The following is a 26,257-nucleotide window of genomic DNA, read 5'->3' on the forward strand; positions in this document are numbered from 1 at the left end:
AGGACAACGGTGCAACAATTACAAAATCCTGAACTTTTTTTTTAAACAAGTAGTAATGATCAAATTTCAGAAAAAGTACACCTACCTAAAACTAAAGTAAAAGCCTTTGACTGGGTTGAGCACGAATTTTGAATGTGTTATTAGCTAAATTCTTTAATAACTGATAGAAAAAGATAACTGGATTTATATTACGTCATGAAATACATCTTACAGCAAACAGAAAACAAAGTAAAAACTAATGGCAAGTGGCCATGCAAGAAAGTTTCCATCTTGAAAGGATGAAAGCTAAATATTCACCAACCTGACTGCAGTATATACTGTTCAGATAATAAGTACTAGTTTCAAATTAGTTGCAAAACATTTAGGACTTGAGGTCACATGTCCTTCATATCACACTATACATCTGATCTAATTTTAAATGTCTAGTAGTTAACTTCACCAAAATAATACAGAATGATAATAGGCTGCATATTCAATTACAGAAGCACAGGAACATCTATATGTATTAAAAGATTAAAACAAAGTTTAATTCAGTATCTCCTTCAAATATAACACTGAATTAAAATTACAGTCCATTTCCCCTTAGTGTAGTTACCTATGAAACTATACTCAACCAAAGTATATCGATTCATGAATTTCTAATTTGTACATGCTAATGTACCATGTCCTACACCTTATTCTTGAGAAGCTACTTTGTATTGTTTAAACTATAGCAAGCAGTTGTAACTTTTCAGTCTAAGATTACATGCCTGGTATTTTCTTTTGCAAAACCTTCACTGGATCGGTCATAATTTACCAAATCGTCATATAAGTTACTTGTATCTATACGCATATGTTCAGATGTAGGACCAGAACCACCATACAAACCAAAACACAACCTATTTTGCTTCTCTAGAAGACTTAAGCTCAGAAAAAAAAAAAAAAAATCGTAAAAAGTTCCTTAAAAAATGAAACTGTGAACATTTGAATTCTATTAAAAAAATCTGATGCAGTTAAGCACAGTTTTCCCCACCAAATCAGTAAAAACCTATCTATCTCCTGTAGGCTGACAATTACCACTAAATAGCTGTTTTACAAACTACATTAAAAATGCTGGAGCCCAGTTCCTAAGGGACAGTAATCTTTGCCCAGTTACTAGATGACAGTGCCCACATCAAGGGAAAAAAAAAAAAAAAAAAATCATTACCTCTTGCTTTGCTAGATCCCTTAACGTGTTTTCCAGAGGAGAGAAGAAATCACTCCTCCAGACAGTTAACAAGCACCACTTACAAATACAAAACTCATTTAAATCAGCTTTTCTGGGGGGGTTAACTCCCAAAGCAATCAAATAAACATCTATTCCATTTTCAAGATCTCCTTTATTTTTGGGAATTAGATATGCTGTTATTTCTTCCACATGCAGTTACTTGTACTGAATGGGTTTCTTTATTGCTTATATTTTTATTTTTTAAAAAAGGATTTTCAATAGCTAGTTCATCACATTTATCATGGACTGATTTCTGAATAAGGGAACTTCAAAAGCATCCCAAAAATACAAATCATTTCTTTTAATGTGTTACTGGAAAACACAGGGAACAGTAACATGAAAATCAGCCTTTCTGAATTACTTCAGATATGGTCAAACAAGAGACCACGCTGAAAAAAACCAGTACAAATAGGTTGTTCTGAGAAATATGGGAAACCACATTTTGTTTCCTTAAGTTTTACAGAAATCCAAAGTAAACTACCGTTGAGGTTTCTACTTCTCTTGATAAAATTAGCTCTTATTCTTTCTAAATCAATCTATCTGGAGCACTCACAGGTCTCAGCATTTTCTTCCAAAAGCTGTGGTAATGCTTAATGGCTTTCCAATTTAACTAGAAAAAGCCATGAGAGAGAGAAAAGACTTCACAGAAATGAGCAGTGACTCTTTGTCTTGGATCTCCTACCACGGAGAAAACCCCAAGGCAATTCTAAGTACGTAATTAAAATCTAATTAAACTAATATTCTTTGTTGCCTCCTCCAAAAGCCAACACTTTCTAAGGATGTACTTTCATAGAAAGAGGAAAAGAAAACAAAAAGGTTAAAACAGAGATTTGTGACAGAGTTCTGTCTTCCTCTAGTCCCTCCCACAGAAAAAGCTGTTGATGACCCTTTTATCCTATTGCCTGCAAAGAAAGAGCACCAAGGAATGAATGAGCAGATACTTCCCTCAGGAGGATGAGAAGCACTAGCTATCTTGCTGCCATCACAGTCACTAAATTTTGCTTTTCAAGTGTTGAAATTTTAAGTCTGGAACTGCTGTGAGAGCATTGAGAGTTTGGCCAGACACACGCAGTCATCAGCAGGGCAACAACAGAACAGAGGAAAGACCTCTGCGGAGCACAGCTGGTGCCAGTGCTCTCTGCATTATAAGCACAATAGAGTAATTTCCCTCTTAAAACTATGACCAGGATGGGAAAAACTGAGAATATCATTCACATTTCTTAGATTTATTCACAATCATATTGGAAATACAATTTTGACCAGCACTGTCCCTGCCACTGCACGCATCAGCACAACTAGCTGTGTATTCCAGCTAACAGTTAGTCTAGAAATCCATCCTTACTATGTTTTTCCAGTCTGTCAACTCACTCCTTCAAGTCATTCTCAAATGGCTCATTCATAATTTATTTCAAACCCAATATTTGTGAAATCTCACAAGCATCCCAACATTAAGCACCAACAGCACAATATAAGAAATATCTTAACTTTAAAAAATAAAATTGATATCCAACACAAAAGAGTAGATTTTGTTTAAACATAAAGAGCAAAACAAATATATTATTTAATTGGCTGTGTTTTCAAGGTGAAAAACTAAGGTTTGTATCTGCAAACTTTATACATATATTTTTAACTTACATCAAATTTCCTTCACTAATTCTGAGTGAGTTTCACATAATTTATTGTACTAAACTAAAACAGAGGTGTTTTATTTCCTTTAAGACGTGGCCAACTAGTAAGAAGGAATCCCCTAGTGTGGCTAAAAAGACTAATACTCGTTGTTATCCACATTAAAAAATGAGGTATATGTTATCTGTTGCATCTTAACTCACTTATTATGTATTACCTTATTTCTAAAAATAACACATACTGCACTGCTCAACTACAACAATTCTTTATAAAGTGTTGGGAGGGGTATTTGGGCTTTGTTCATCATTATCTAAACAGTTTCTCACAACAGCTTTAGCAGTTCAGATTTTTGTATACTGCATCACGCAACTTTAGAAATGTCAGGGCTTATTGTAGCAACTTTACTTGTAATATTCAAAATTATGTCACTTAGTGATTATTAAAAACCTATAAAAGTAACAATCTATTTTGCATTATTCCACAGAATTATTTTCTGAAATTATAAACTCACCCTCAGTTAAGCTCTATTATTTTCTTAAATTAAATTTTAAGAGACTGGCTATCCATCATCAGTCTCTTAAAGAATCGGAAGCAGTAAGAAAATAAAATCAGTATATCCATTACACTTAAAAAAAAAAAAAAAATCCCTCTGTTTGAGAGAAGTAACAATTTAAACACCAAAGGAAATTCCACTGGAAATGATGATAATATTTTCAACAATTATACTTTTGGTAAAAGCCATTAACAGCTTAACATCAAACCAGCAGACACCTTTTCCTGGTATATTGTGCATAAAAAGTATTCCCATCTGTTTCAATGCGTTGGTTTTTTCATGGGCTTAAACCTGTCAAATTATTCCATTTGATTTCAGAGAATTCTCATATGGCAATCTATTTTATTTACTTTATCTTCAATAAAATGGTTGAGTGAGCATTACCAACTATGAGACAGAAGTTTCAATCAGTCCTCTGGCAAAGGCGTCAATCTACATTAGACCTACTGTGCTGTGAGCTGCAGCCAGAAAGCTGGAGTAAGACAGAGCAACAGTGAATGAGTGAGCAAGACCTAATAAAGCAGCAGCGAAGAGAGAGAAAATTCCCCCTAGACACTACCATACACTGCTTATATAATGCATGTGCCTAGTTCAACACACCAGTAGCTCCTTAATAAAGCTGACAGCTAAAAAGGAGCTTCAGACTCCCAACTTTATTTTACATGACAACTACAGTAATGGTCCTCTGTTCTCAAGCAGGCCACATTTAGAAACACGTATTCAGTTCAGTTCAAAATTAAGAGTTCTCACCTCCCTCGTTCATGTCACTTAGAAAAAAGAATCATAAAACTATGAAAATGCACCCCATCTCGCCTCATTTCACACAATTACCTGAAAAAAACAATAGACTTCAACTAGATTTTCCTTCAAAATTCATATGCTAGAAACTACAAACGAACCAGTGTATTTGAACAATAACTCATTTCTGAAGACAGTATCATTAAGGACTAATTCCAATATATGTGGGGCATCACTCCTAGATGCAGTGAACACATCTCCCAAAGCACAAACTTTGTAATAAGTGACACAAGTTCATATTTGATAGTGGCTGTAAAAAGCAGATTATTGTATTAGTGCTCTTCCCAGCAAATCAGACCATTAAGACTGTACTTAATGTTCCACTGAACTGAAGAGTTGGCCAGCTTAAATCCATAATTTGATACTTTGTACAATCACAGCAAGAAATTTTACTACCTCATAGTTCAAGGCCACAAAATTCGCTTTTACCAGTGTAAACTACTTTTTGCCAAAAGTTGCCTTCAGGTTTCCCTATATCAGTAATTCACAGCTATTCACAATCACCCTGGAAAGATAATTCAAAATTCTACAATAAACAGTATCCCTGTCCTAATACAATTCCATTAAAATGTAAAGTACTGTTTATGTTTCAGACTCTTCCTGGTGGAAATCAGACTGAAGACAAAGCCCACCAATCCCCATCCAATTATTTCTTGGAAAGCCAATACCATCTTCTCCTTTCAGCTGTACGTCCTCCACCCCTTCACCTACGGAATTATCAAAACTTATCTGCCTTCTGACCAGACATGTGGAAGGATAAGCCTTCTTTTTGGACAGTTACTGCCAATCCTTTACCCAGCTGATGGAATGACTTGTACATCAAACGTTGCACATGTCAGTCATCAGCATGATCACCAGCAATGTGTCCTTACATAACTCTCCAGAGAGTTCCAGTTCAGCTGCAAGATAACTATGAGATGTACTTTGTGCTAATCTAATGTGCAAAATAAACATATAGAGAGACTGAATATTTGGTAGGTATACAAAATGCATACATACGCAACACGTGTACATGAGTCGTACTGTTTAAAGTCGTACTGTTAAACTTCCCTGTAGTTCCAGGAAGAAACAGGAATGAACACGTCTTCACTTCTCCACATTGCCAACACAGGACAGAAAAGCTCATCAATTTAACAATAATTAATACCACAATTCAGTTCACTAACACAGAAAATATTCAGATTTAGAAAACTTCCTTAGCTTTTTTTCCAAGGCCTAATTAAGTCAGGAAATCCAGGCATAACTGTGCTACTAATAGTCCCCAAAAGTGTCCATTTAAACCATTAATCCAGAAATGGAACATTTTTTCTTTGCTTTTGATTTTTCCAAAGTGGATTTTTGTCTTGGTTTCAGTTTTCCAACTCTAACTCAGTTTTCTAAGACTTAGTCCTAAACAGTTAAGTGGTCTATTGAAAGACAGGACAGAAAGCAAATAGAATTTTTCTCTCTGTTGATTATAAATGTACTCATGAATGCAATTTTAATTTTTATGTATTCCTATCACTACACTTATGACTGAATCCTAGTTTTCAATCAGTGCAAAGACACTGTGTCCTGCCATAAAAAACTATCAACTCTAAATGGCATACTGAAGAACGAGTATTCAGAATTTACCACTATTTCCTCAAGGACTACAAAAACATTCCCTCTCCACTTTCACATATTGCAAGAAATAGAGACCAGTGCTAAAAAGGCCAAAGAGATTTTGGCTTTCTTCACAGAAAGCATTTTTATAGATTGGATTTAACTTAAAGTTATGGAAGAAAATAATGGAGGAAACAGAGTAACAGTTACTTTCCTCCATATGCCTGAAGTTCCAGACATACTGGAATTCAATAAAACGATATTGCCAAACTATTATACATGTGTAAGTCAATATTACTGCATTTCTGACATTATTTGGTACAGAACATAGTAAATTTCCAGAAAAAAAATTTCCTTTTAAAATAAACATCTCTTGCTGGCTCACCAGATTTCAATTACTACACAATTACTCAACAGTTTCTGACAAACCAAACAGTTCTCCAAAATACTGATACTGTCTGTGAAGAAACTACCTACTATTACTACAGACAAGTTACACTGTTCAGACGTATGTATAAATATATGATAGAAATTCAACCATATTTCCACTGCTTCCTAGAAAGCAAAGAATCTGACCTTTTTCACTGTTATCTCCATTGGATTATGTAAGGAAAAACACTGCTTTGAAAATATATTATTACATATTAACATACAGCCTTACACAAATTTATAGGTTATGGCAGTAACATCTACAGTATTCCTGTACAGAGACGTCTAGTCCTTTATTTACAACATTGCTAAAGCTGATATTGTATCTTTTCTTCTTTTTATGGTTTCACCATGTTCACACAGTACCCTTCAGGCCAGTGCATCAGGTCCTTGGCAAAAGGTGAACTTAAATCTGAAGAAAGGAATTTTCCTTTTTAATTACCCCATGAGTAAAGACAGCCACAGTGAAACACATACCACAACAGTCTTGTTTTGCACTGCTTTGAATTAGGTTAAAAACATCTGTGTTTCCTCCCAGAGGGTGAAACTTCAGAAAACTTGTTATGAACATAGTTTCAGCACTAATTACTCTCACCATCAGTAACTCCTTTGGAACTACTTCTTTTCTTGCCTTTATGAGTCATCAATTCATGACAATGGATATATCAATATTATAGAGTATATAGGTATATGTGAATATTTCATAATACCTTAGCAGTTACTGCACATGACAAACGGGGAAACAATACATATTTACTTTGGAAACAGTGGTGTACCTAGAAGCAGTTAGACTTGGTTACCATTATGGCAAGTTAGATTGCACACTGGTGAAATCTGCATCTGTAAGATTTAGTATGAGGCATCAGTTGAGCAAATTCTGCAATTTATATATTAAAATATTGCCTAGAATTTTGAATTTGAAAAATTCTAGAAATACGATCAAGAAATTTTCTACCCCTGTAAGAAAAATGTGAACAATTGCAACACTCAACATATAGATTAATTCTTTGTTGCAATATCAAGTATGAAAAATCTGAAACAGATGCAAGTGGCTTGTTAAGCTCTTGTCTTACACTCCTTCATTATGTCCTTTCCCAGATCTCTAAGGTAAAAAACCCAATATCCAGTTGTACATGATTCCCTCAAGATAGTTGTGAAGATCTGGAGCAAAGCAAGGTGTTCAGTGCAGGCATGCCAAGTCCCAGGGTGGTAATACACTCACTAACAGTGCTTCTTCACAGGCAGGTTCAGACTGTTAACACACAGAGCAATTCAAACAAGACCTGAACTCATGGTCCTTGACATCATTGAATATTCGTGGTTACCAATGGAACAGATATTATCCCAGTTTTAGGAAAGTAGGAATATCCAAACTCAAGGATTCATCATTATTTAATCTTGCCCTTTAAAATTTTAATTTATTACAAAACGTATGTACACAAGTCTAGTGTAAAAGAATTTTCCGACCAGATTAGCTTAATTATCATACTCCTGATGCAGCTGATGTAACTACACAGTGAAACTGAACTCTGGAGCTCCACAGACCTATGTGAAAAAATAAGTTTTCACTTATTTTTGTGGTAGGCACTGAACAAGCATGTAAGGAAAGCCTACATGATTTAAATACTCTCTGCTATTTAGTCATACTACAAGCAGTCCTACATCTCAGTGAATCAGAGGAAGCAGAGATCAGCTATATAAATATGGACTGGTAAGCAAGAACAGCAATTCTAGAACCAATGAAAGTTGAAAAATGTCATTAAGATTTGTGATTCTTGATGTGTACTCACCTGCTTCTTCTAAGCCTCAAAAAAACCTTTTCACTTCAACCTTGAACTGAAGTGATGTCTGAAATCAATTCCAGCACCACCATCCTGACAAGACAAAAAGAAATGTTTACAGCTATTTAGACATAATCTAATGAAAACCACACAGAATTTGGCTTTATCACACCCTCTAATTAGTTCCAGATGTGCATAAGCTGATTCATAAGTATTCTGAAAGAAAAAGGAAGGATTTCTACTTTTTAATTTTTCTATTTTGACATAAACATTTTAGTTGAAAGACCAAACAAGTTCAAAGAGAAAGATTCTTCCAAAAAGTAGTCAGCTTAAATGTAGTCCACAAAGACATGTAATTGTTCATCAAGTTTCTGCCTTGCAGTACAGGGATAGATAAAGCATCACTCAAAGTCTAGTCGTATTTTTTTAATTCTATTTCTATTATTGAAGTACCTAAAGGCAAACAAGAGGAAGGCTTCCCTGAAGTATTTTGTTCCAGACAGAGAACTGTGCACAGTATCACTACCAGTAAGTTTACAGGGTTATCTGAGGGAAGGAGCAGAAGCTGGAAGACAGCATGCCAATGAAATTTAAATCTATATGAATTTTAGGAAGGACAAAAGGACAAGTAAAGAGAAGAAAAACAACTTTGAGGCTGAGACTGCAAGACTGCAATGAAGGGAGAAGGTAGGACAAGGCAGAAGAAATAAAAGACCATGCAGACCATGTAGAAAGTATATTTAGATTACCTGATCTAAACATATATGAATGCTTGAGCACATTTCTCTTTGCTGCAACCAATTGGCACAGATAATCCTACATCTATGCTAGAATACTCACATACACGCCAAAACAGAGGGGCTGCATGCAAACTGTCTAATGGGGGTGGTCGAATAAATGTCTGAGAATTTTCTGGAACAATGTTAGTTTGCAAAGACCAAAACTGTGGCAGAGACATGGAAATATTTCCAAGTATTTTTTAATTTACTAATATAGACACAGCCTTAATGCCTGAAACTCTGCTACTTCTAAAGCTGATCCTACCCGTCTCAATGGTGCCTTTTGGCAATTCTTCCTTGCTGACAAGTTCATGCAGAAGCAGACTGAAGAGTAAAATGAATGTACAATTTTAAAGAAAAGCCTGCTTTCCCACAGTAAAAAAAAAAAAAAAAATAAAAATCTGTGTTCCAACTGGCATTATTAATACACACTTTGTTACAAGATGTTTGGACATTTAAAAGAGCTACAGCTCTAACTTCTTCTGTTGTTTGTAGAGTGTAACAAAACCTGCTGGGAAGGTCGAAGTTCCTAGAAAACTGAAAGCTACCTGGCAGCCTCTGTAGGTAGAGCAAGTGAAGAAGGAAGAGCAAAGAATGACAGGCTGGAGGAATGAACACTACGTGAAACCCCTGCACAGTAGGACAGCACTAGGAAATGAGAAGGAAATCTTATGAGCTCTTAATACAAAGAGAAAAAAGAAGAATATGTTAAAAATGGGGAAGAAACTAAGGTAAATATGAGGAGGTGAAGGTGGGTGGCAACTCTTAAAAGTCGTTGGCAAGTATAATATACACCAATGAAACTTTGCTTGATGGTCATATGGTCACCTTGGATCCACAACGGAAATGTCGAACCGAGAGAGCAGCATTTCCCTTGCTTTCCTATTTCCTATTAAAAGATTGCAAGTGTGGCTTTGCCTCTAAATCTTTGACATTTCTTGTGCACCTGAAGTCTAGACAGAAATACACCTTACGGTTATTTCTCCAACAATATGTGCTGTTTGTTTACAGATGTTAATACGTAAGGCTCAAACATCAGTATTTCGTATTTCTCTTTTTTTCTATATTCCTTTATGTCAAAACAAATTTCAAATCAATAGGTTTCTTAAGCTTGGATCATACTGAACACACTGTGCTTCAACTCAGAAAGGGAGCCAAGATAGTTATGATATATGAAATCTTACATCAAAATATCCCAGCAAGATACAGCATTCTTAGAAGAAATTAGTCTTAATATGAAAACAATCACACTCATTAATCTTGATTATTATAATTTTATCTTTGGTCTTTTTTAGTTATCAGGATTTCTATAATTTTTCAGAAGTCAGTAAGGAATATTTAAAGTGGGCAGGATCACACATAGTAGATGTGACAGATGTGTCAGATGCAGGCCTTACCTAGCAACTTTCTTTTTACCAGTACAAATCTTTACCTTAAGTACCTTATCGTTTGATCTGTTTTATTTAGACTACATTCCAGCATGGTTTACATGATGAAGGCAGCTGCCTCTGAAAAATAGTATTACTTTAGTTACAAACGTTGATTTGTTTTGATTTTTCTTTGCATCCTAAAACGCGGACCTGAATTGTTCCAGTTATTCCAGTTTAACAATAACAGCACGTTCCATCCCTTGCACCACAGCAGGTAGATCTTTGATGTCATTGTTCACCTATCCCATGTTGACAGATATTTTTTTTCTATTCTTCAATATCTAACAATTTCATCTGCATTTCATCTGAACCCTAAAAGTTTACATTCAAATTCACAGAACACACCAACCAAAGCCTTAAAAGCATCCAGACAGAATTTCATTTTTAAATACAGTTGCAGTGGATGAAAGATCAAGAAATTCTGGCAGCTTTATGTGGTGGCGTTTACTCAGGCAGGAACACTCTTATCATCTGAACAGTAGAAAACAACTGAATTCAAAGTCGCTTGCCACTTGACTTTCCACTCAGGTCCCTAAAATTTCAGTCACGCAAGGAAATACCACAAACTCCTATAATATCTGAGAAAGGAAAAGTGAACTGGTCAACAACTGAACTAATATGATATGTAGATGCTTATTAAAACACAGGTTTAGAGGAATTCTAGTATTTTTTTTCTCCAAATGATAAAGTGTGAAACAATTATGATTACCCACCTAGCACAGAAGTTAGATAGGTGGCAGATGCATTTTCAACACTGACAGTGTTATGCAGTTCAGACAGCATTTTGTCATATGATATGCCACACTAGACTCTTACATAATAAAGCATTATTCCTTATACTCACAACTAACAGAATTTGGCCCTTATGTGAATTGTCATGGTTGCTTCAGAAGTCAGTAGAATATAAAAATAATTCAATTCAAAAGCCAAATTCATTCTTAGATTAAGAAATTCCTTTGAAACTGGGCTTAAATAAATGAATACAATGCCTGTGTGCTACAAACCACTCCTTTTAACACATTCATTTGTTTGTTGCATTCACCTCTTAGGTCATTTTATGGTTTTGATTACAAACCAATAGGATAAGCTTGCCTGCTGTTTGAACACTGCCCCTATGGCAAAATTTGGGGTTGAGACTACATGGTCTTATTCATTATTCTGCCTTGTTGGTGGCCTTCGGTATTTTTAAAAATGTAAATAACCTCACCAAAAAACACCATAGCTCTTAAGCAGTTCTACTATTTAATAGATCAACAGCTATTGTGATGTGTCTCTACTTCACATAAGCCCGACTTGCACACATTTCTTCTATAGTAGAAACTGTGCATTACTTCATAAAGTGGGTATTTCTATGAAATTTCCCAATGAAGCATTGGAAGCATTCAGGAATATTTTAGACTATGCTTGAGGGCTACCTATATAAAGTATCTTCAGATGTACTTGGTTTGAATCAGACAGACTGGGCCAAAGACACAACTGGTTTCAGTAAAACAAGAATTATTTGCTAGAAAGACTGACTATAATTTTAAAGGCATAGACATTCAGTGGTATCCATAGCTTCCACCTTTCCATTGTATAGTCCTCCCATGCAATTAAAAACAAAAGAAGTCTTAATTCATAACAGGACTTCTAGGCAAGCCTTAAATTGTACTATGTCAAGAGAACACCCTGAATTTTATTTGAAAATACATCATTTACACATAATTTATAATGAAGATTTTCTAAAAGTATGAAAGAAAAATAAAGTTACTTAATAGTCAGACTATGTATTTTTAGTTATATTTAACCTACTTCAAGACACTAATTTATCCTATAAAAATATACATTTTTTAAGAATACTATGTAAATTACAGAACTGCAAATAGGAAAAAAATACTGCTTTTCTTCGTGAATCCAAGTATTGAGTTAGACAATTTCTATGACAAATACTCAAAATCTCATAACCAGATGAGCACTACTGAATGCCGTTATAATTAACAAGAACATGAAAATAAATTAGTAGTTATGTTTTATAATCATTCCAAAGTTAAATGAGCCTATAAAAAGACCTTCATACTACTGTGATCTCATTAGCCAATTTTTACATGCTACTCTACATTATTACTTAGACAAATGAAGGCTGGACTTTGTTAAGTCATCAGTAGCACCAAACAGAATTACTGTGGTGGTAGGAGAAGCAACCATTTCTTTTACCTGGCATAGAGAAACCAATAAATTCCTGAACGCTTCTTGATCTCTCACCCTTCCCCAACTGTACCTTTTCCAAAATTTTTAAACAAATGCTACATACTTATAAAATTTCACATATTCTACAGCAGTAAAATTAATGGGATTTGCTAATCAAACTATCTGTACTCAATTAATCAAGACAACATGCAACTATGCAAAGAAATAGGTCAACGAAATAATAAAATTTACAGAAAAGCATTAAAAATTTAGCATTTAATGCCTTGGAAATTGCATTGTGTCAGAAAAAAATGATGACATGGACTAAATATATCATCTACTTCCATATGTCCCATTCACTATGTAATTGATGTACAGGTTACATATACCTATTTGGGGTCAGGGGAAGGGGGAGAATGTTCCATTTATGTGTTACTTATCCTAAAGATTAATAGGACACTGATTACCTGTGCTTATCAAGGCATGCTGGAGAAAATGGAAACAGTACAAATAAACGGGCAGCCTGGAGCAAAGGAAAAATCACCCCTCCTCAACCTTCTCTTCTGAATAGTTGGGTATACCAACTAAACCACCCCTGAGGTAAGTCTAACTTGCTTTATTTTCCCTTACATGATAGATAACCTGTGTTGACACTAATCTTATAAGTATGCACAACACCAATATCATATTCACGTTGATTTCTGAACTATTTATCCAACATGCACAGATACCATGCCTTACTTTATCTTCAGGCATGTCTGTCTTTCTGCTGAAAACATACAATATATTGTAAGACAGCCCAGAGAAGAACCACTTTCCACTTGTTGAATTTTCTTATCATAACAAACTGCAGCAGCCTACAGTAATTGGGGGAGAAGAATATAAACAAAAATGAAAGCAATTTACTATCTTCTAAATAGCTTGATCTACAATACTCCAAACACAATGGCACAGCTATCTTGTGAATTCTGTCCAGAATTACAATTTTTTCCCTCCCATTTTCTCATGTAACATGATTAGATGGGATTCAGGAATACTATCAGACAAGCATGTAGAAATAACTCCTTTAAAAAGTATTATCTCATAAGAGCACATATATGGTGATCATCCTGGGTTGTCTGACATATCTGGCTTGTTCTTGTAAGGAGACGTATGTACAGATTTATAGATCAGTAATGCATAATGCCAAAGACCACCTGACCCTTCTGCCATGATGCATGCATCATATCACAGACTCATTCACTCACAGCAGGAGGTTGTCTAATCCAGATTGCGTAAAGCAGCACCTGAATTCAGACTAGGTCACTTAGGACATCAGCCAGATGCATAATCAAAACTTTCAAAAAAGGTACTTCCACAATCTAGCTTCTCTACGCAACCTGTTCTGCTGTGTTACTGTCCTTTCATTGAAAATCTTTTCCCTTATATTGAATCAAAACCTTCACACATAAGAGCTCCACACATTCCAACTGCTCCTGCATGTAGAGGGCAACCCTCCTGCTTCTTCTCTGCCTGACTCTTCTGCAGGGCTAGCATCATCCATCACTGAACTCCCACTCAAGTTGTCCTGCCACTTGGTAGTTTATTCCCATGACACCATAGTTCTGCATCTACATGTAGAGTTCTAGCTCTTCCCATTTCTTCACCATCCACAAAAATCCCATCTGAATAAATACATTGAAACCCCAACAAAACCAATGAAATATAAAAAATTAACAGCCACACGAGCAGCGTCCAGGGCAAAAGAAACACAGAACTGTTAAACTCCACTCCCCAAAAAATGCAGAACCCCCCTAATGAATGAAAATATGTGTCCATCCCCCCCTCCAAAAAATAATCCAGAAACTGACAGAAAACATGACACACACACACCCCCCTTAAGCTTCTAAAGTAAAGACCAAAAAGCAAATGGAGAAAAAAAAAGATAAATACACTAAACTAACTGGAAGAGCAAACAAACAAGAAAAGGTTCTAAGACAACCTACTTGGGCAACTACATTCTCCTACCAAATAACCTACCATAAAGTCTTCAGCTATGCTGCATCTTCATAGGGACCAATTCAGGTTACTGGGAAAGTTCAACCATTCAGCTGGTTTTTGTTTGTTTGTTTGTTTTTCCCCACACCAATTACAGAATGACTGCCCTTGATTATCAGATCCATCTGGAAGTTAATGGCCTATTCATGTTAAACAACCCAGAGACTCCTCTTCAACAATGACCATGGAAGAAGACACTGAGGAAGACAGAGGATATAAATGTAACCCATGTTCTGAACGAATCCCTAAAGACGCCGAAGGAACAGAGTACCTTCATAACTCTGAAAAATGTACTTGTAAGTATGGCAGGTAAATATTAGGGCTGTTAGATATTTCTGCCTGTCTTGTACCAGTACACGACATGTTGGGGTATGACCCAAAGTAAATTTCTATCCACAGTCAATAACTACTTTGATGTAGATTGGAATCTATGTCCTTGAAGGAGCAACAAAAGCCAAAAAACTCTACCATTATTTCAAAGAGGGTCACTGAATAAAAATGAGTAAGCTTGTTACAAGGAAAAAAAAGGGGCAGCTACAAGAATCACATTTTCACAGGTGGCACGGAGACTGATTAAAGACACCTTTTGCAAGCTCAGAAGAAATGCATGCAACTTATCAAAAAAGACTGAGAAAATCTAGAGAAGGGAGCTGTCATGAACAAACAGGATGAAGAAGGTTATTAGAAAGAAAAAGGCATCCTTCTCAAACCTTCGAGTTTTGTCGAAGTGAGGAAAACAGAACAGACTGTAATCTCTGGGAAGCTTAAACATAAATACAGAGTAAGGGGTTAGAGGGCTGCAGGGACCAGCAGCTCACTATGGGCAGCCCCAGCCTGCAGGGGGACAAGCAAAGGCTGGGGGTCAGGATCAGGCCTAGTGAGGAGCTTCCCACATACGGCCACCTAAAAGCTTCTGCCCACGGCTAGCAGAGAGAGAAGGCCACAGAAAAACTGGATTTGCATCCACAGCAAAGGAGATTGGAGAAGTTATTAGGCCAGACACTCTCCTTAGGGAGATAAATGAGAGGACCCGTGTTAAACTGAAGTGCCATTAGGAAAGAGGAGAACAAAAAGACAAATTGAGCTCTAAAAGATTATTTTTATGTTGATATGCCATCAACGGCTCTAAGGGAACACGAGTATGAAACAGCTGAACTTATAATAATGGACAAACGCCTGCTTAAAATTGACTAAGTATGAAAAGAAAGGTGGTAATACGAAATCAGTCCTAAAAAATCTAGACAACATCCAGAAAACTACAGATCAATACACGCAGAGTTCATTGTAGCCAACTTGGTATAGACTACAATAAAAAGTTTGTGCATGTCAATATACATATGACATGCTGAGAAGGAGTCAACATTCCACTATGAAAAGGAAAGCCATGTCTCACATGATCACAGTTTTTTTGAGATGTCGCTGAGAACATGCACAAAAGAGATCAACTTACAAGTCACGTGTTTCCAAAATTCATTTTATAAGCTGTCTTACCTAAAGTGTCTAAACGAAACTAAACTTTGTGGAAGAAAATGAAAGGAGATCCTTGCACTGCCTAAAGTAATTAAGAGGATACTAAGAATAAGAATAAATAACAATGTGCAGTATTTCCCAGAAGGAGCTCAGCAATGGGTACCCAAAGCACCTATCTGTAAGAAGGCTGGTGCTGTTCAGCATATTCAAAAATTATCTGGTAGGGGGATAAGCCATGATGTGACAATATTGTCTCCAACACTAAACAATAGGTAGTAAAGATGAAGGTAGAATGAAGAACTGCAGAAAGAAAATATAATACTGAACATGAAGTGATAAATAGCAAGTAGCATTTAATAAGAGGAAATTTACAGTGATGTCTACAGAGAAGAAACAATGCTAACTGTGCAGTGATGGTCTTGGAACAACTTAAAAATGAGCATTGGCATCTATAAATTATTGTCATGTGAAAATCTCAGCTCACTTTTCAGTAGCAGTCAAACTGAACAACAGAAAGTGCTAAGAAAGGTGGTGCTGGTGGTGAAATGAAACAAAAAGATCATCATGCAGCTGTATAAGTTCAGTGGCAATGCAGCAGTACCTAGAATCCAGTATACAGCTCTTTCTCCCTTTCCCTCCCTAGCCAAAAAGGTTACTGTTAGACCTGCAGAAGATCCAGAGAAAAGGGAATAGTTGAAAGTACAGATGGCTTCTGTACAGGCATTAGCTATGTAGACTATGATGCTACAGGTTAGAAAAGAGATCTAAAAAAAGTCCAAAACATGGAAAGGGCATGGCATGAGAGGCGTAAGAATTAGCAAACCAAGTTATTGAACACATGTTCAAAACAAATAAAAAAGGGTGATTTCTTACAGAATGTATAACTGAGCGACAAAGATCTGGTTCCTTAATAATTATAAAGAAAAAAATGTTCTAAACTGTTATCTCTATATAATAATTTTCTTGCGACTGTTTAATAAATTACCCTTTTTTCCCTGAAAAATACATGTCCAGCCCACATGACACAGATATATAGAGGTACTTCAAAGAAGCTGATCCATTTTTGTTATCAGAAACTCTCATCAATACAACAGGATCTTCAATTAAGAAAAAAGAACATTTCACAAATCATTTTTTTATCCACTTTTCTGTTCAAAACCAGCATAAATGCACAAGTTAATTGTAACTGTAACTGAAGTCACTGGTGTTATATTAGCAGCTAATTGCTATGGAGCAGGATAAGAACATCAGTAAAGACACATGAGTATAAATCCAGTCCTATTGGCCTCCCGTATCACTCAATACCAAAATGAAGTATGTAATAACTTGCAGATAGTAACTTGATCTTTTATGAAGAAAAATTTGCATGAGTGATTAGTTTCTAAGTTGGGCCTTAGGTAGAAAAAGTAATTACACGCCTACTTGGCTGCCATAAGCAGTTGCTCTGCAGTAGCGTGGTTATGTTCTAGCCACACTTTTCTAGATCCAGTGTGACTTTCGGGACAAGAACTTTAAATTGTATAAAGAAATTTGAAATCGGCTTTTGAAAATGTACTGTATGCAGGGTCCAAATGTTGCCTTCAACTTCTGGAAACTGTCTCACATACCTGCAGAACTGCAGTACAATTCTTCATACTCAATAGGTTTCTGTATGTGATCCCACAGTAAATACAGAGGTAACATCTTCTACAACTATTTTTAATTACCTTTTGGACAATATTGTCACAGCAGCAAAGCCTCTTATTCTAGTGATTTAAACCAATAGTAAAAGCCAAAGATTAGTGATCAAATCTTTGGTTTTCATTAAGATAAGCCAATGTATTTATTCATGGGGAAGCAAGAGTGCAGGAATGAGTTTAACCTATTTAATGGACTTAAAAGCCAACAATTTTCAAACAAATAAAGGGCACAAGTTAATTTAGGCATTTACACAAATTCTCATTTCTGCATCAACTTTCATGACAAATGAGTAAAACAATTCCCATAGCAACCTCCTGCATTGCAGGATGCATATGTTGCTCATGTAACACAAAACATTTTCTATCTGAAACATACAAATCAAAACATAATGGGAATGTGGACATCTTTTGTATTTTAAAAGCAATATATTTTCTTAGACAGACATTTTTCTATTTTTATCCTCATCTTGTGACTTTCAACCAATCAATCAATTTTATATGACTAAAATAGCCCTCATACAAACACCTCTGGGCACTGTACTAACTCAATACAAAATAAAGCAAAATATTAATAAGCTAAACAACGTATTTTTGCTTTCCAAAATATTAACACATTTTCTTTTAAAGAGGGATGATTGATATGCATATGGTAAGAGAATCCTGGCAAGTAAGAACTTCAAAAAGGTACAATGTGATTACTTTTGCCAGTAACATCCTTCACTGTGGCTGTTGCTGAGCCAAGGAATGTTAATTTATGACAATTGACTGAATATGATCCTGTGGAAATTCCTGTCAGGGATGTGAGTCTGATCCAATGCCTCAGAAGGAAAATCTTTCCACTGACCCACTAGGACTCATTAAAAACTGTCAGTTAACACATGGGCTCTGTTCCTAAACTGCTTTCATTTTTATGTATAATAAGTGGCACAAACACATATTCTCTAATCCTGAAAAAATAAGCACCCTTCCTTCTAAAATCAGGAAAATGAAAGACAAAAACTTACATTTACATTCCACAGAGAATTACTATGTAATACCTAAACTTCAGCTTTTAGTTTCCAGATCTTACCGTGTGAAGAACAAAGGCCTCTCCTTGCAAGAAAGTAGTTCATGTTTTTATCATTCTATCACAACAGTAGTTTAGCTATGCTAGCAATATACTTTAACTATTTAGGTTTTGGGTTTTCAGACCAAGTAGGCCATTCCCCACCTAACCTCAAGCCCTCTGTCAGGCATCTCTCTTCCCTGGGCAGTACTAACGTGAGCAGAGCTAACAGGAGAAACCTTACTTAGGTTTATGCTTCTCACTCCACCCAAAAGCCTAGAATAATTATCTCCCCTATATAGATAACTCATTGTACTGGGTGTCTGGTGAGGCTCTGGCAGCAAGGGCTGCAGGGCGGCCTCTGTGAGGAGGGGCTGGGTGCCAGACACAGCCGGTTCCAGCAGCTCCAACTGGCCAACAGCATGATATGCCTCATCCAATTCTGCCTAGCGCTGGTATCAGTAGAGCTGATGGCTAGGTAGGCTTACATCCAATTTCCCATTCCACCTGTGGTATGAGAAAGGGATGAAAGAAGAATGCTGAATGTAAGCCTCTTCTAAAATACAAGACGTAGTTGTAGTTGTCCTACTATCTTGAGAAGTGAAAGGGTTGTGCAGAGAGTGATCACAAAAAACACCCACAAAAAAACAGAAAGGTATCATACTGGATCTAGTCCTTTAGCTTCTTTTTTCTGATTCTGAGAACTGTCCTTAAAAAGGCCATGTTCTCAGAGACAAGCACCAGAAATCTAAGCATAGATATATTCTCTGGTTTTGATGTATTTGCAGCTCTTTTACAGACCGATTAACTGTACAAGGTAAAGATCTTGCTTTGCTTTGCCTCTTGCTGGAGAACATTAGTGTGATATTCCTTATGATGCCCAGAGGTGTGCACCAAAGCGATTCACAGATTCTGCAAATTGCCTGAGCTCCAAAAGAACAAATTTCTCATCCAGAATAAAGAACCTGAGCTTGGAGGTACTCCAAGTGGCTTTTCCAGCCTTTTAATGAGGTAAATCAAACTGCCAGGAATGGCAAGGGAAATATGAAAAGATCTCTGCTGCAGATACCTTTTGGATCTTTTCACTCTACCAGAGAGGATAACCTTAGTAAAACACACCTGAAAAACACTCAGAGATCCCATTTACTTCGAAAGACTCACTTCTCCTATATGCCATACAAACAGCAGTAATACAATTTCCCAGAGACAGAGGCTAAAGGAAACAAAAACAGAAGAAAGACAGAAGCAATGATTAAACATGCTATCAGCAGGCAATCAGCATGCAGGCACATTATTATTTCTTAGTAACAGTTAATTTCCTTATACGTTTGCTTTAGTCTTGAAAGAAGAAAAAAGTATGCATTTAATTGAAATGCTTGGTAGCTTTTCTAATACTCCTTTTTTATAAATCAAATGCATTTTAGGTATATGGTTATATTTGGCATTTTCACTTCCATTTTTTCCTTGTTACACTGTAACAGTAAAGTGAAAGCATTCATTACTTATATTCAGCTTTTGCCTCTTTCAGTTTTTTAATAATCAGATTTCTAATAATTCTTCCCTATTCAAATGCTGTTGCGGAGCTTATATATTTCTTTTACAGCAATGTAAATGTTGTGTTCCATAATTGTTTTACAATTGTTTTGCAATTACAACTGAAAACAAGCAAAATAACACCTAAAATCTGCCTAACAAATCAAGAATATTTCTCCTAGAGTGCAAACATTCAGTAATTTCGAGATTCCCCCCCACTCTATGCTTTTTTCTGATTTTGAACATCGCGTTTTAAAATATCCCAGTTATATGATACTTGTACGCTATACTGTCACGATATTACAATCGAAGCTATCACAAGAATTGCTCACCAGCATAACCACGAACACAAGTCAGGAGTGATAAATGCTGCATTCACCCATGAACAAACAGCATATACGAACATATATACACACTGCTACACTTGTCATTTTTACTGTTATTTTTAATGAAAATTAATTTGAAAAATGTATTATTTTATACCTAAATTTATGACATACCACCAAGCTCTTCAGTTTTGCATATTTTCATGGTCGAAGACTAAACTCCAGAAAATATTAACCACCCACAGAGATCACCTTGACATGCTTTTGCTGCAGAAAATAGAACATTATACAAACTACTGAAGCCTGAAGCATACTCAAAACATCACATCCTATTTGTAAAATGCACAGAAAGAATAATAGGATCAGTAAGAACATTTAAAAAGTAATGTGTTATATTCATTTTTAACTCTAGAAAAAAAGAAGTTTCTCAAAAAGCGGGCATACTCACTTTGCAATATGATCAGACTATGCTGAACCTATTTGTTGGATAAATTCTGCTCAGTTTTACACATACAATCTCAAAGACATTAAAGAGGAAAATTAAGCCATAACCATAAAAAATATGTATGCCTGATATGAATACCAGAGGAAAAGCTATTGGACAACCAATGCCCTTATGTGAAAAACTAGCAATCACATCAGAATTTCCCAAATCCATATTTGAAAAGAATCTAGTATTCAGCTTAACTTACTTTGAAGGACAGTAACATCTGTAAAAGCCTTCATCTAAAAATTACAGTGTACTTCCCACTATGACTGTTCTTGAATTTAGAGAAATCAGTGTGAAGGTTCAGGATGTACTTCTTCCTCAAAAGTTCATGCAAACTGCCACAGGACTTGTGGCCATAAAGAAAGGGCTATGCAAGTTTAATGACGTTATGATTTTTTTTTTTTTTTTTTTTTTAAGGCATTGCAAAGAAAAATATGGTATTACAGCTGCGATAGTATCAATCTCAGTGACTCGAGAGAACCCTTCCGATCCTAAATTCTGAGGCCAATACACAAATTCACACAAATTCAGCATGCACAAAGGACAGATAATGTGATACAATTACAACGAGGACAAATAATATAACACTGTCTAATAACAAGTTTCATATATGAAGATCCTCATTATTCGTGCTTTGCTCCATATAGAGAAAGAAAAATATGCATTGTTGAATATTCTACTAAAGCTATCTAATCTCTTAATTGCTCTGAGTCCTCAACAAAGAGGACAACACAAAAGAACAAGAAATTACATCTGTGAAAAAAAGAAATATGCTACGTATAAGCACGTTTCTTTTAAAGGAAATATGATCCCAGAAGAAGGAAAACATTATGTATTTGCCTAGCAGTAAATAAAATTGCAGCACATAAACATGGAAGTTATTGAAACACTCAAGAAGTTGACAGTCTTCAGCACTTCAGCAACTTTTCTTGGGCCTTTTTGTTTTCTTCTAAAAAGTCTATTAGATTGTATTAGCTGAAAATGTCAAGAGGATTTCTGATATTCTTATCCCAATATGATATTTCTATGCTGCCGTAAAAATGAGAGGGAAGGAAAGAACAGGGGGTGGGAGGAAATGAGAAAGGAAGAAGGGAAAGTAAGGAAAGGGAGGAAAGTGGCTGGGCAGGAAAGAGACACAAATATACATCATCTATTTTAGGTTGCTTAAATCTTTGCTACACTCTAAGTCTCATAAAACCCTCACTAACTACAGAAGTATGAAGACATATCCTTCAGTCCATTAAAAAATAGCCTCATCATCTGGCAACAGAGGAACTCTTTAAGGATTTGGCACTCAAAATGGCACTACTGAAGAGCATACTGGCTGGTCACTTCCTTAACTTCAGTTTTCTCCCTTCACAGTTTTCGTGCCAGAACAAACCCCTTTCAATTTTTGAAATACCTCACATTTTCACTGGTTTGGAAAGAATTACAGGTTTCAAGCTACTACCATTGTCTCTCTCTGCCCACATCACCTCTTTTGAAGTACGTACTGTTCTTCCTGCACCTGGGGAGTAAGACAAAATCTGTAAGCCACTGTGGTGGAGGAAGGAGAGGGCTGACAAAGAAGGAGCTAACAGGACTTTCAGGGAGAAGCCAACAGAATTTCTGGAGGTTACATGATGCATTTGTACAGAAATAGATTTAAGTGTTGCTGTGCTAGAAAACCATTCTGTTTCACTATATGTATCATGTAATATTTAAGTAATTTGATGCATCATTAGTATAGGCATCAAAACTGAGGTTTCCCAAATCACTAAACTATAGTTCAAGTATGTGAACTATAATTACACCAGCTTTTAGGCTCCCTCTTTATTTTTTCTGTGATCTGTTTTATTGTTGGGACTATCACTCTGCACATGCTGTAAAAGCCAGTAGAGCTCAGAATTTTAATCTAGGACTGGTTGGAACAAGCTGGGTATTCCAATCACACATTCTTGCCTGCATATTCCTTCCATTTTCTTCCATTCTTTCCTTACAGTAGCAAAATAATATTTCTTCGACTACACCCAAAAATCCAACGTGTTCTCACTTCTGCAACTGGTGTCTCTAGTGGAAACCAGCAACAATATGACAGACCAAGGAGAGTGGGAAGAGTGGCAGCCATAGGACCAGAATACAAAGACCTCTCATGAGTATCTCTGATGAAGCAGAAAATACGTATGTGTCAAATGCTGCTGCCCCACAGTATGCTGGCCCCCGCCCCAGTATGCTGCATTAAGTGAGCATACTGTGTTGCACGTTCATTACATGAACTAGAATATCCACTGACCTAATAAAACCTTACTTGAACAAGTGTGGTTACTGCAACATCTCTTCCTATCCAAGGAGTGCTAAAATTATTCAATATAATTTCACATTATCAGAAAAAATGTCTCTCGCATGGTATTTTCTAAACTTCTGTTCAACTGTTTTTTGCCCTATTCTATCCTTTCTTCTCTCATGAAGTAACTCACCATGTTGATTCTCACGACCTTTCAAAACCTGAACTCCATTTATTTCATAATTCCACAGGATTTCACTTTTTTAGTAAGTAATTTTGCCTGTCCTTTTCGGTGAAAGCAAAAACTATTTTTCAGAATGACAAATGAAGCAAAATAATGTAAAAACTTAAGAAATTTCATAAACACATTCTGTCAGTAATATCTACTACTGGTAGAGTTTACAGTGGCAGAAAAGGGAACCATTCAGAGCTGATTGTTATAAATTCCAATTACACTTCTGGTTTGTGCAATATATCTCATACATTTTGGCAAAGCTTCACTCACCATCTAGATTTCCAAAGTAATGTACTGAGAGGAACAGGTGTATGAACTGCTTCATGAAGTAAAATTCTATGAGCAATTAGCTGCTGAAGTGTCATCACTCAGATACTGAGAGCTCTTTCACGTGCATTGTCATTGCACTCTTAGCAAATCCTCAATGTAGTCATTAGGGAGGAAGAAAATTGAGACTTAACAGAAGAGGCACACAAAGCGTTTAGAAAAAGCTGAACACAAAACGTGGTGCAACATGAGTTCAATTATCTCCTTATGCTACAGTATGAGCATGCAGGATGTGAAAACAGAAGGGAAATAGTACAAGGACTAGGATGCAATCTGCACAATATAGAGAGTAGTGAGGTAAAGGGCATAATAAATCGTATCTCAGCACTGTACTGAATTAAAAAAAAAAAAAAAACACAAAAAGGTGTGAGAGGGAGGCACCTGAGGGCACCATGGCCTGGAAAGCAGCTGTGTTTGGAGGACTATGCTGGAGCTCAGACCAAGTTTCTTTATTGGCATAAAAAGCCAAAAAATCTGGTATTTTTTAAAACTTTTTTTTTTTTTTTTTTTTTAGAATTCTGGTACTGACTTTATTTTATTTACATTTAACATATTGCAATAAAGACAGCTGAATTGAAGTCTTCCTTTTGCTATAATGATATATCGAGAGTTCATAAACACTATTTATCAATATTTGTAAAATTTGACAGCAATTCAAAACTTTTGTAAATTACGCTGAAAAGCCAGATGCCAGAATCACACCCTGTCACTCCTAGTGCTATTCAAATAGTGATAATTGCATTATACTTCCTCTGGACCTTATATTGTGAAAGCAGTATGCAGAACAAGTAGGATCAGAGGTCTAAGGTCATAAGACATGAGGTTCAGTCTCAGACAGGCATTAGACTTGGTGCCATTTACACACTAAGAACATTAACTGAGGTGGAAAAAAGAAAGGCTAACCTACAACTGAAAAGTAACAGAGAGTGCTTAGACTCTCAGTATAGCTGTTATTTTTTTCAGTAACAATCAATCTCGCTGTTCAACACTGTCCCGATAGGGCTCAGCAGAATATTTATGGACATGTGCAGCATCTTTTTGGAACTAATACAAAATGTAAATAGAATTTATAAGTTCACATTTCTGAAATACTTATATTTAAATAAAACCAAGGATCTGGTAGGAATACTACAGCAAGGTCTCCATGTCCTGGGGCATGGGGGACAGCAGTTTAGTTCTACACATCGATTCCTGCTGTTTTCCAAGTACTGCCAGGGAGAACTTACATAAATTTCTATGGAAATTTCCTGCTTCATAACTCTAAGTAGACAATATGACTTGATACAAATATTTTATTGACCAAGTTTGCAAAAATGCCACGTGTTTGTTCTCAAGCAATCATCCCAGCATAGCTAAAATCATGCTGAACTCATGATATACAAAACTGTTTTACAATTCTTTTCAAGATATTCAAAGCACCAACTATATTCACAAGTACTGATCAGCATGAACTAAGATCATCAACCCAGTTTAAAATGACATCTGACTAAAAGTGGCTCTAGTGGCTCTATTAATCTTGTGTTGAATCTCTGTCATCCTAATCTGAAGGCACCTGCCACGTATCTAGAACCAGTTCAGACCAACTTAGGTCCCCAAATGACATTAATCAAGAGAAGCCTCCAAACAGTCAGTGGAAGGAAAGAAAAAGACACTTTCAAAGAGTCTGAAGAGGTTTACCACAGAACACTACAGTTGTCTAAAGTGCTTGCTAAAGAAGCTTGCATCTCTCCAGTGACTATTAACAGATTTTATGTATACTGGCCTGCTAGCTAGTAAGCACCTAGAATAAGGCTGTCAGAATACACATATTTTCCTTGTACATAGACACTTCATAATAGAAACTACTGAAGTTGTATTTTCTTTTAAAAAGTTGAGAAGGAAATAAAATAGTTCCTTCACATCTCTGTAAATATGAGATTTTTGATCTTTACGCTTCTGTCCTGTGGCATCTTTATTTTAAAAAAGAAAAAAACACCCACTAAACAAACAAACAAAAAAAAAAAAAAAATACCCACAGAAAATGATCTTCACATAACAAGCAATGTGTTTACTTGCTTCCAGCACTGAAAACCATTTGCTGATTCTCTGATAGTATGAGCTTTTGCTTTATTCTCTACTAGGCCTTCACAACACAGTGGCAGCAGTGCTGCTCACAGGCGTACCCAGAACAGCACATTATACTGCCCAATTAAGTTTACACTAGTAAAGACTGTATCAATGCCACCTTTAGAAGACTTTTCAACAAGTGATGATGGCAGGGCAGAAAGGCGGCTGAAAGATTAGAATCTACACTGCCCCCTTTTTTGCACAGTTTGCCCAACATCTGCAAATACCCTGCTTCCTAGTTTGATCACTGATTTTATTTAGTAGTCCTGCACTGAAATTCTGCTGCAGCATTGAAGGATTTCCATTAGGGTATCTCCTCCCTTGTCAAATACCTCCATAAAAGCAGAAATGTCA

At 36.1% G+C, this 26,257-nt stretch overlaps 1 protein-coding gene across 1 annotated transcript in view; it reads right to left on the bottom strand.

Moving 5' to 3' along the window:
* The window catches only part of FOXP2 (forkhead box P2), a 415,715-nt gene that overhangs the window by 283,568 nt on the left and 105,890 nt on the right, over positions 1-26,257 (bottom strand). The window contains exon 3 of the mRNA XM_030479870.2: positions 8,027-8,110. The gene's annotated coding sequence lies outside the window, so the exon portion shown is untranslated. The remainder of the gene's footprint in view (positions 1-8,026; positions 8,111-26,257) is intronic.

The sequence above is a fragment of the Strigops habroptila genome, chromosome 3 (assembly GCF_004027225.2).
Source record: "Strigops habroptila isolate Jane chromosome 3, bStrHab1.2.pri, whole genome shotgun sequence".
Lineage (NCBI taxonomy): Eukaryota > Metazoa > Chordata > Aves > Psittaciformes > Psittacidae > Strigops > Strigops habroptila.